Genomic DNA, 12876 nt, shown 5'->3' with positions numbered 1-12876 from the left:
CGCATTACCTGTTCCGCACCGCTGCGAAGCCCCGCCGGGTACGTCCAAAAACCGTCCCCTTGGTGCCCCTAGCACGGAGTTTAGAGGCGTGGCTCTCACTGCCCAACCCGTCACGCTGGCTGCACCGGACCATTCAACTCGGTTACGCAATTCAGTTTGCCAGGTCTCCGCCCCCCTTCGTGGGCATACATTTTTCCGCAGTACACGGCCAACATGCCCTCTCCCTGCGTGAAGAAATCGTCTCCCTTCTACTAAAGGACGTGATAGAGCCTGTCCCTCCAACCGAAACGAAGAAGGGTTTCTACAGCCCTTACTTCGTTGTACCCAAGAATGGCAGCGGCTTACGACCGATCTTGGACCTGCGAGTTCTCAATCGGACCTTGTCCAAACTCCCGTTCAAAATGCTCACCCAGAAACAAATTCTATCTGGCGTCCGGCATCTAGATTGGTTCGCAGCGGTAGACCTGAAGGACACGTACTTCCACGTCTCAATTCGCCCTCGACACCGCCCCTTCCTAAGGTTCGCGTTCGACGGCCAGGCGTATCAGTACAAAGTCCTCCCCTTCGGCCTGTCTCTGTCCCCTCGCGTCTTCATGAAAGTCGCAGAGGCAGCTCTTGCTCCGCTCCGAGAAGCCGGCATACGCATACTCAATTACCTCGACGACTGGCTCATACTGGCCCACTCCTGAGAGTTACTATGCGCACACAGAGACCAGGTGCTCAGCCACCTCAGCCGTTTGGGGTTTCAGGTCAACTGGGAAAAGAGCAAGCTCTCCCCGGTCCAGAGCATCTCTTTTCTCGGTCTGGAGTTAGACTCAGTCCCAATGACAGCACGTCTCTCCAACGAGCATGCTCAGTCAGTGCTGAAATGCCTCGCTTTCTTCAAGCCAGGCGCCATGGTCCCGCTAAAACGTTTCCAACAGCTCCTGGGGCATATGGAATCCTCCGCGGTGGCCGCACCGCTGGGGTTGATGCATATGAGACCATTTCAGCACTGGCTCCAGACTCGAGTCCCGAGACGAGCATGGTGCCGCGGCACGCACAACATAAAAGTTACCTCTGCCTGCTGCCAAACCTTCAAACCCTGGACAGACCTCTGCTTCCTAAGGGCAGGAGTACCCTTGCAGCAGGTGTCCCGACGCATTCTGGTCACAACTGACGCCTCCAAATTGGGTTGGGGCGCTGTATGCAACGGGCGCGCAGCCGCAGGCCGGTGGAACCGAGGCGACAGCCTTGCACGACAGCCCCTCCCTGGCGGATTCCCCTGAGGAAGAACCTTCTTTCTCAGGGACGGGGCACGCTCTGGCACCCGCACCCAGACCTCTGGAACCTCCACGTCTGGCCCTTGGACGGGATGCGGAAGATCTAGCAGCCTACCACCGACCGTCATAGATACAATCAATCAAGCCAGAGCCCCCTCTACCAGGCATCTCTACGCTCTAAAGTGGTGTCTGTTCGTGGACTGGTGTTCTTCCCGAGCCGAAGACCCGCAGAAGTGCGCAGTTAGGTCAGTGCTCGTGTTTCTTCAGGAGAGGCTGGAGAGGAGGCTGTCCCCCTCCACCCTCAAGGTGTATGTCGCCGCTATCGTGGCCCACCATGACACGGTAGATGGCAAGTCTCTTGGTAAGCACGACTTAATCGTCAGGTTCCTAAAAGGTGCCCGGAGGATAACTCCCTCCCGGCCTAACCTGTTCCCCTCCTGGGATCTCTCGGTCATCCTTACGGGCCTCCAGAGACCCCCCTTCGAGCCACTTGACTCAGCTGGACGTAGGGCCCTCTCTCTCAAGACTGCCCTGCTGATCGCGCTCGCTTCCATCAAGAGGGTCGGGGACCTGCATGCGTTCTCTGTTAGCGACGCTTGCCTGGAGTTCGGTCCGGCAGATACTTTCCTGACCACGACCGGGCTATTTGCCCAAGGTTCCTACCACGCCCTTCAGGGATCAGGTAGTGAACCTGCAAGCGCTGCCCCGGGAGGAGGCAGACCCAGCCCTTTCACTGCTGTGTCCAGTACGTGCTTTACGTATTTATCTGGACCGCACACAGAGCACCAGACGCTCTGAGCAGCTCTTCGTCTGCTTTGGGGGACAGCAGAAAGGGAATGCTGTCTCCAAGCAGAGACTCGCCCACTGGGTTGTCGGCGCCATTTCCCTGGCTTTTCACACCCAGGCCGTGCCCCCCCTTGCGGGTCCGAGCTCACTCCACCAGGAGTGTTGCGTCCTCATGGGCACTGGCTAGGGGCACTGCCCTAGCAGACATTTGTAGAGCAGCGGGCTGGGCAACACCTAACACTTTTGCGAGATTCTACAATCTCCGAGTTGAGTCAGTATCGTCCCGTGTTCTCACAGGTACCGAGCCCGTAGAACTCGGTGGCACGGCCACGATCTGACCAGGTGAATCGCTTGCACCTAGCGCCCTTCCCCCTAACCAGGGGAAACAGTGCGCCTTCATTCCCAGGAGATCTCAGGTTTGGGACACTGGTCGATTCCTCCCTAGCCCTCGTGGGTCGCAGTTCAGCGGAGGAACTCGCTGACCCAAGCCACTGCTGGTACCGTAAGCTACCCTGTACTGGTATAGGTGCTCCACAGGTAAGGCCTCCTTCGGACTCCCCTGTGTGTAACACCACGGTTCTGTCCCTCTGGCGAGCTGACTCCGTGTTTCCCTTAGGCAGTCATGGCTGCCTCGGCTGCCGTGCTGTATGTTCCCTCCTCTATAGGCTGGATCCACCACCGCACCAACTTTTCCACATAGGCCCTAAGCAGGCCTCTGATGGTTTTGCCACTTAAACTTGCCTCCCCTCTCGGGTAGGCGTGGCCTCCGCAGGGTCTTCTCCTTCCTGAATAAGGGCTAAGACCCCCTTCCCTCAATGCGTGTAAGGGCCCCTGCCTAAGTTGCTCTATGCGAGAAACATAGAGAGAAAAGAGGCCTGGCCAGGCTTGGCCCGTTCCCAGGTTGGCGGCCAGCACCTTGTTCCCCTCCAGGGTAACGATAAGGAATCCTGATGGCTTAAATGGGGCATTGGGGAAGGGTACGTGCAGCCTGATGCAGTTGGTCGTCCTGCACGTAAGAATACCTGCTCGCTCCTGTATCAGCAGTTCACGTACACGGCTCAGCACATGGCGCTTTTAAGTGGACCCCTAGTGTCGCTTCTCTGACACAACGTGGAGAGAGCGACAGAAGGGGAATGTCTAGGTTACGTATGTAACCTCCGTTCCCTGATGGAGGGAACAAGACGTTGTGTCTCCCCTGCCATGTCGCTGAGCCGAGCCACTGTTGTGGCCGGACCATTTCCGGCTCCTTGGAAAAATCCTGAATGAACTCCCATATTTGCGCCGCTTAAATACCCGTATGTCCGGGGGCGGGACATGCAAATACTGGTTGCCAACTCTCATTGGCCTTTTTTCATAGTCCAGAGGTGAATATCGGCGCTCAAGAGAGACCCCTAGTGTCGCTTCTCTGACACAACGTCTCGTTCCCTCCATCAGGGAACGGAGGTTACATACGTAACCTAGACGTTATCAGCTGAAGCAAAATATTTAATGATGAGCTCAGAGCTGTACTAATACATGGTTATGCTATGATCAAAGCTAAGCTCGTATCAGTACATATCTCAGCATCCTCAGGTAAGGATCAGAGAGAGGCTGTATTTGTATTTGTATGTGTGAATTCACACATACCTGGGCAGATGACAGCCCACTTTTACCATTACTGCCATGTTTACAAGAGTTGGCTATAATAGTATAGACAAACTGGTGGCATTTCATGAATTTTGGAGAGAATGTACTTCTGCCAAATGTAGCGTGTGGGATGCACGTGTGATGGCACTCGGGCGGCAAAGAGTTGGGCCAATCAGAAGATAGCTTGGGTACGTGAAGGAGGCAAAAGGTACACACACACATACACACACACACACACACACACACACACACACACACACACTTAACTAACTTTAGTGAAATAACTGATTTATATTGAATGACTTGAACAAAAAACTTCACATGTAAAACAATAGACAATACAACAAATAAATCTTAAATAAAATACAATAAATACAATTAGGGATTTAAATTCAATATTCTTTCTCCTCAAATTCTGTTAATTTGATCTAATTATGCCAATTTAGTTTATTTGAAGCTAATAAAACTTATATCGATTTTGATTCCTAATCTTTTATCAAATTTATCTCTTTTGTAACTTTTTTCCCAATTAAACTCAAAAATGAAATGTAATTAAAACCAAACAAATAAAATTACAGTTAACTATTAATTACCTATACGATTCAAATAAACAACTATAAAATTAACAAACAATAATCCATCCATCCATCCATCCATCGTCAACCGCTTATCCTGTGTACAGGGTCGCAGGGGGCTGGAGCCTATCCCAGCTAACATTGGGCGAAAGGCGGGGGACACCCTGGACAGGTCGCCAGTCCACAAACAATAATCAATCAACTGAATTGCCAAATGTACTAAATTCAGAGTTGTTCAAGTATAAAAACTTTTCTTTGTCGAATTAATTCAAAGTAGAGATGAATTGAAGATTATTCGGAAATCCACAAACAGAAGATATTCACAGTTCAAATAAGACTCTTGGGATTTTGGCACGTGATCAAACTTTCCATAAAATTCGTGCAGAAACATTCAGTATCCTTGTTGAAAACGTAGTCCAACTCCAACAAAATACAAAAACTGGCCGATTTCCTCGATAATGAACTAAACTTGTTATTTCTTTCAGGTTTTATCAGGATGAACAGTGAAATAAATGATTTTACTTCATCACTCAATTTGAACTGAAAAAAAGAGACAATTTATATATTAATATTATGCATTTAAAATGTTTATTTTTATCTTTCAAGACTTGATACTCGTAGAGACAGAAGTACTCTGCAGTGGAACTGTTTCTTAATTGTCTCTATCATGCCTACTACTTTTAAGACATTGTAGCAGACATATTTATTTATTTATTTAGCTAGGGAGCATTGTGGTCTGCTATTAAGACTTCAAAGACAGACGTAGACCACATGGTGGCAAATCAGACAGTAATTGTGGTGGAGCATTTTTTTTTAGAGAGGAGTGATCTTCCTCGCAAGACCAAAGCTGTGATTGGGACAAATTAGTTTGGATTCTGAGGGCCAGCTGTAGGGGTCTTTTCAAACACACACAACACAAACATACATGGGAACAAAATTGCTGAGAGCTGTTGTCGCTGAAACGGCAAGTGGTACAGGAAGCCGCTCTATGAGGCCAGAGATTGTAGCAGAGATTGTGTGTTATTCAGATTTTGATTGTGACATCTGCTGAGATGGTGACTTCATCTTTGCTGCTCTTCACTGCAGAATCGCTGGCTGCCCAGCGCCTTTTCAAAGTTGCATTAGATCCCTTCAGAGAGAAAAATGTGACAGCTGTTAAGCCCCCCCCCACCCCACACCACCCCCTCCTTCCTTTCCCATGGAGTGTATGTTGCATGATGGAACTGAACAGAGGTAAGGAGTAGGAGAGAAAGAGAGTCAATCTAATGAACTTACTCCTGATCACTCATTGTGTTACACTTAGGGAGACACCTGCTTTGCCTTTGCAAAGTAGGTTTTGTCTTCCACTCCTCTGCTCTTTTATCACCTCTTTTAACTCTAGTGCTTTTTCTCTTGCTTCCCTCTGGTGTGGCTTTTTACCAGTGTGAATGCTAATTATCACAATCCATACCTCCCAAATGATTTTTTTTCCTGACTTTCCATTTCTTAGGTAGGGGAGTGGGATAAGATGTGCCCTTTTTACTTAATTTGGGGAAGTGATATAATAGAGGTAAAACTGTTTCTGCTTCCAACTTAATGAGAAAAAAGGGCCATAGAAACATGACTTTAGGGCTAAGCTGTGTCATGTCAAGTGGTATGTTATATCAATGGGGAATATAGTAATCATTTGCAATACAATAAAAAAAAATAAAAAAAGACTATAAAAAATACTAATGTACAGTCCAATTCCAAAGTCTTATTTGTTGCTTATATTCATGTAAACCAACCAGGAAATGGATAATATTGGAACAATTAGTAATTTACATTACCAATTCACCAACAAATATGCCACGTACCATGTACCAGACCTGGATGAATTTTGTTTTTGTTTTGTTTTTTACCTTGTTTACCTTGGCATGCCAACAGCATAAAACATGAAGCATTGAATATGCTTCACTTTTATCATATGCATCTCTCAATAACAGCTGTATATGATGCACACTTGCTAAATGTATGAAAAAAAAATGCAACTTTATCTCATGGGAAATTGATTTGTTGCTTCTGAAAGTTTATGTAACCTTAAATCAACCCTATTTATCCAATTGACTCTGTCCGATATCTGAAATTTTTACAATGTATTACAAACCATACAACAACAACAAAATACTCTTTTGTTTTTTGCCACCACTCTGGACAATTTCACAAGGAAAGTGGAGCTAACACACAAACATACTGTAGATTCAACACAATTCCCTCTTTGGCCACTGGGGGTGAAGTGGTTAAAATTTTGGTAAACACAGACTGATTTCAGCAGCAAAACTTTCAACCTTCTGTTGCCGAATTCATAATGTGATCATTCTGAAATTTGTGCATTGCATGCTAGAGAAAGGGAGCCACAAAACTTACCCTCTCGCATCTTACCCCACTCTCCCCTTTATTTGTTTTAAGAAAATGAAACTTAATGAGAAATAAAGTTTGTGCTCCTTGACGATAGTGCATTAATTATGGGTTCTTTTCTGAATATCTACAACCACCTTTGGGAAATTCTACCAACGTATTCTACCATTAATTCAACTGTTACATTATTCTCTATTCTGTGCCTCTTATTATAAAGGATGTGTGGGGCCACCGAGTTCTAGAGCTCTGCCATCCTTAATTAAATTAATTACAGCTGCTCATGGGCATGGAATCCAATTTACATTTTCACACAACTTATGTCATTATGTTTTCTTCCCAGCTTGCCATTGTGTCATTGCACAAATACCCATTGTGAAAGAACTGTTGCTCAAATTAATGGAGAAAATTAAGAAACCTGGAAGATACAGCAGTGCTCCCTCTAGGATACTGTGCGGGAGGTTATTTGTCAATTTAAATGTTATAACAAATGTATAACTTAGTAATAACTATGTAATACATGGTTTGTCTTGTCAGTTTCTCTTTCAATTGATCAATGACTCAGTAGGATTGTTGGCTACACTGTGTACCTAAAATTCTATTAAGTGTTCACTTTCTTTTTTCAAAGCTATTTGCTTTTGACTCAAGTCGTTTTTAAACTGTTTTTAAAAGGCTGTTCTCAGGAATTGCTTAGCTGTCTACTTTAGTAATTCCTCATCAGAGGGTGGTAGAGTAGCCAAAAACTGTACTCAAGTAAAAGTGCAATTACTTCAAAAACATAATTACTCAAAAGTACTAACATAAATAATTACTTGAGTAAGAAAGTATCCAATTAAAAGAGTACTCAAGTAGTGAGTAACTTCTTACTTTCACAAATGACATACTAGATGTTAACTCCCCTATATTCCATTATACAAAACACATTGAACACAAGGGTGAAATAGTCAATCACACATTTGGGGGGGGCACCTGTGGGATTTTCTGTGTTGGCGCATGCACACATTTTTTTAATCAAAAGAAAAGTCAGAGTTTGAATGTTTGTAATTGTAAAACACAACAAGGCATTTTTTTCCATCTGATTGTCAAACCATCGTTATACTCACGCTATAATTATTCTAGCATCGGACAGACTACTAGCCTGAATTGACTCCAAAGCGGCCAGTGATCTCTCCCTAGTGAGGTAACTTCAACTTAATTGTAGATATTTTTCTATAAACATATAGTGGCTATAAACATTTTGATTAAATTACTGTTAAAGGGTAACAATATTCTAATATCAAGTCTTGAGCAATGATAGTCAAACAGTCATGTACTAAAGAGGGAAAATGCTCTTTATTTTGAACACATTTAAACATTACATAATTTACTAAGTTACTTACTGTGGAAAGTAACTTGTCAATTTACTTTTTCTCCCTAAAAATAAACCCTTTGAAATGCTCAAGCACATATTATTATAAATACACAGTTTGTAGGCCAATGTAGGCTTATACAGTAGGTCCTTTTTTCAAAATGCTGTATTTTAACTAATGAGGGAGGATAGGAAGAATAGTTTTGCATCACAATTAAATTCTTGACACATCTTTATAAATCAAACAAAGTAATAATTTTAATAACTTTTCAAGAAGGTTAATGAAAATAAAAATACAGTACACAGTAAAGCCACTAAATACATGCTATTAAAGTTGAAATATTTAAATATATAATATTTAAAATTTAAATATTCATATGAAAATGAACCAGTGCATACTTTGTAACATGCCACCCTCAACACTTGCGGATGTCTTGCGGATGTCACTCATAGCTATTTAGCTTTTGCAGACATGTTTTCTAAAAATTCTGTCCAACCTATCTCTGTGCACATGGCACACAGCAACATGGTTCAACCTCTTCTGCATCATGTTGGTTCTCAGCCAGGTTTTTACCCTTCTGAAAGCACTGAAGCTTCGTTCAGTCTGTGCTGAAGAAGCAGGAACCACAAGCAAAATGCTGTATCCAGGCACTCCATGCATCATGCGAAGAAGAGCACTTAGCCATGTTATATTTGGCCATTTACCACAACCCCTCCTGCCTTTTTGCTTAAGTATCTACAGTACTTAAAGTACTTAAAAAGAAAATCTAATTTTCTAAAAATCTAAATTTCTTTAAATAATAAAATATTGTTCTTAGTGGGGGCTTATTACCCCATCTTAGCCTATACATTCACTCACAATGTCAGTTAAGAGCTATTAATGTCAGTCATGTTAAATTAACTACTACTCTGTTAATAATGCCTAAAATCTCCAGAAACTTACTTTTTAATTTTTTTTTCAAAGAAATTACGGATGTCAGCTGCTGCAGTCTTTCTCTTGTTCATTTTTGGCCACTACTGCGAAATACAACAGCAACACAATTCCAAAGGGATGAAAATTATGAAGGAAGAAAGAACAAATGGCAGGACTCTAAAATAACTTACCAGATATCCCAATTCAGAGAACAGGAACGTGGCACAAAAAGTTAGCTGTCAAAGCTGGGTTTGGTACATTTGACAAGCCCGTCACTGACTGCTATCCCAGTTTGCTGTAAAGCCAGGCTACATGCTAGCCTGTATAGGTAGTAGCTGCCAGCTAGCTTGTCAAAAGTCCCATTCATACAAGCTGTATAGTATTGCAATCGAAGTTCGCACTAATTCTACAATTCGAAATTCTAGTGAAATTCACCTATTCGTTATCTAAGGGATTATGTTAGCCAAATTCGGGATATTTACCATTGATAAATATGTACCAAATGTCTGTCTAATTTCACGCTCCTAACTCACTCATTGATGGTGCACATGTTTTCCCAAAGGTATAGGGAAAACATGACATGGATTTCAGGAGAAATAGGTTTCGTTAATGTATAGTGTAAGGCAAGTCGAATGGATTTGGGAAATGGACCGGCCAGGATTTGATATTTTCTGAGCTGGAAAGAAAGACGTACTAGCAGTCACATCGATATTGCCCGCATAATCATACAGTATGATCATATATTGGGGGGGACAAATTGTCCTTTTTTGAATATTGGGGGGACGTGTCACCTGTCCCCCCATAGCATTACGCCTATGATTGAACATGTCCTACAGAATTATAATTATTACTGGAAATTCTGTCATCATTCACCATCAAGTTGTTCCAAACATGTTTGACTTTCTTCTATGCAACACAATTTCAATATATAGATTTTGTCAGTCCCTAACATTCTGTCTAACATATTTTGTGTTCCACATAATACAAAACTTCAAACTGGTTTGGAACAACATGAGGATAGAGAAATTAGGACAGAATAATAAATTATGGCTGAGCTCTCACTTTAAAGAGATGAAAATTCTCTTATCATTTACTCGCCCTCTTGTCATACCTGAGTTGTATGACTTCCTTTCTTCTGCAGAACATAAATTCAGATTTTTAAAAGATTATTTTAGCTCTGTAGGCCAAATTTGTGATGCTCCAAAAAGCACATAAAGGCAGTATAAAAGTATTCCATAAGACTCCAGTGGTTAAATCCATGTCTCCATGCCTGTTTGATACTTTTCAATCTGGCTTTCGAAAATTACATTCTACTGAAACAGCCCTTATCAAAGTCTCTAGTGATGTGATGATGGCAGCGGACTCTGGACGCTACACTGTAATTGTACTTCTTGATTTGAATTCTGCTTTTGACACTGTGGATCACGGTATACTGATCAATCGGCTTCATAATGAGATGGGACTATCAGGATCTGTCCTTCAGTGGTTCTCTTCCTATATTCATGACAGAACCTTTAATGTTGCTGTGAACAATGTACAGTCTGATGTGACCTATTTTGTTTTTACTGTACATTTTGCCACTTGGTCAAATTATTGGTTGTTTCAAGGATGTATCATACCATTTCTATGCTGATGATGTCCAGTTGTATTGTTCTTTTAATGAGTCTGAGTTTCATCGTTTGTCTCTGTTTTTAGAGTGTGTGTCCTCCATCAAAGACTGGTTAGCCACAAACTATTTGCAGATAAACTCAAACAAGACTGAAACTCTGATTTTTGCCCCAGACCATAAGATCCCGCTGATCAAACAGCACCTTGGCTCTCTGGGACGCTCTGTCAAATCCAGCCTCAAAAACCTGGGGGTTGTGTTTGACCAGGCCATGACTTTGGAGACACACTCTAAACAGCTCGTCCGAAATTGTTTTTATCATCTTAGGAACATCTCTAAAATTCAGCAAAATGTTGTCAAAGAAGGATCTGGAAATAATAATTCACGCTTTCATATCAACAAGACTTGACTACTGCAACTCTGTTTTTATTTGTCTGAATAAGTCTGCTTTGAACAAATTGCAAATTGTTCAAAATTCTGCTGCTAGACTTTTAACAGGTGCCCCTCGAAGGTCTCACATAACACCAGTCTTACTGGATCTCCATTGGCTCCCTGTAAAATTCAGGATTGATTTTAAGATTTTAGTGCTGACTTTCAGAGCCTTAAATGGTCAGGCACCACATTACATCCTGGACCTTTTGAAGCTGTATTCCTCTGACCGCACTCTCCGGTCCTCTGGCCAGAACTTGCTTGCAGTCCCTAAGACTCGTTATAAGACCCGAGGGGACATATCATTTCAGTCTGTAGCTCCCAGACTGTGGAACGCCCTGCCCCTGTCCATGCGTCTGGCAGACACTGTTGCCTCTTTTAAAAAGGCTCTGAAAACATGTTTATTTAAGAAGGCTTTTGGTTGATGGGTTTTCACTATTGTCACTTTAATCTAACATATGTATATACATTTTATACTGTTTGTTTTTACTTGTCCTCCTGTACAGCACTTTGTGATTTTATCTGTGAAAAGCGCTTCATAAATAAACTTTACTTACTTACTTACTTACTTCAGAAGTGATATTATAGGTGTGGGTGAGAAACAGATCAATATTTGTCAGTTTTTGATAGACAGCAGGGGGCGATATGCAGAGAAGAATGTGTATCACCAAAAACACAAGAAGAAAGTGAAAGTGATCTGTTCCTCTGTTTCTCATCCACACCTATCTATCACTTCTGAAGATACTGATTTAACCACTAGAGTCTTATGGATTATTGTTATGCTGACTTGTGTTTGTTTGTTTATCTTTAAAATGTTGCCTTGCCACCCATTCACTTGCATTGTACGTACCTACAGAGCTGAGAAATTCTTCCAAAAATCTTAATTTAAGTTCAGCAGAGGAAAGAAAGTCATACACATCTGGGGTGGCAAGAGGGTGAGTAAATAATGAGAATTGTAATTTTTGGGTGAACTATCCCTTTAAGGGCTTTTGTCAGATCTGGATGAATTTGTCAATAAGAAGAGAGGTTTGGAAACATTTCTAGTAATTATTATAGTGAAAACGTGAAAATGTCCAAGGACATTTTATATAATGCTGAAATATAATGCCTTCTTTTGCTATTTCATTGCTTTTAAAGTCCTGTGTGGATTCTTATTTCAGTGTAGATACAGTTTTCAGTATCTAAAGTATTTAGTTCTATTTATTAGTTACTAATTGATTCATTAGTTCTGTACAGCAGTACCGCCGCTCTCTAAATGCAGAGAACGCAGCCTACGTAGGGCACCAACCCTGATCGTGGAACACTCGCTGTGTCTGAAACGGCTCCCTATCCACTATATAGTGCACTATTTCGAGTTTTCACTATTTTGTTGGAGTGTCTGAATTCTGAGTGAGCCACTCGTTCCCTACTTTTTTCACTCATTCTTACCCACAATGCACTCCACCATGGGGAAGATGTACGAGTTGGGAGTTTACTGCTTCCTTCACTCCTGCAATGTTTTATTTTATTCTGAATGTAGTAACTTACTTTTTGACAAATCATTACTTGATTAAAATAACATAATAACATACAGAGAGACAAAACATAGATACGTTTTAAAATGTACTCTTTATTTGATCAAATGTGTTTACTTTTTATATTAACACACATAAAAATGACAAACAGAATGAAGATTTATTGTATTAATATATTATTTAATAAGAATAACTAATAAGGCCGAAGTATTTAAAAATGTCATATGTGACGTTTCTGCACCAGCCCCAGAGCTCCGACACTCACGTCTGAATTCACTCATTTTGTTCACTTACTGCTGAGATATAGTGCACTAACTGCCATTCACTATATAGGAAATAGTGAATGAGTGAACGATTGTGGACTAAGCCACTCTCGTTGCGATGAATGCCTTGTGCACATATCACATGTGCGCCCCGTGCACCTCGCTGTGCACGTACAGAAAT

The sequence above is a fragment of the Xyrauchen texanus genome, chromosome 17 (assembly GCF_025860055.1).
Source record: "Xyrauchen texanus isolate HMW12.3.18 chromosome 17, RBS_HiC_50CHRs, whole genome shotgun sequence".
Classification (NCBI taxonomy): Eukaryota; Metazoa; Chordata; class Actinopteri; order Cypriniformes; family Catostomidae; genus Xyrauchen; species Xyrauchen texanus.
The sequence above is the reverse complement of the archived record's forward strand: the minus strand, read 5'-3'. Positions refer to the sequence as shown.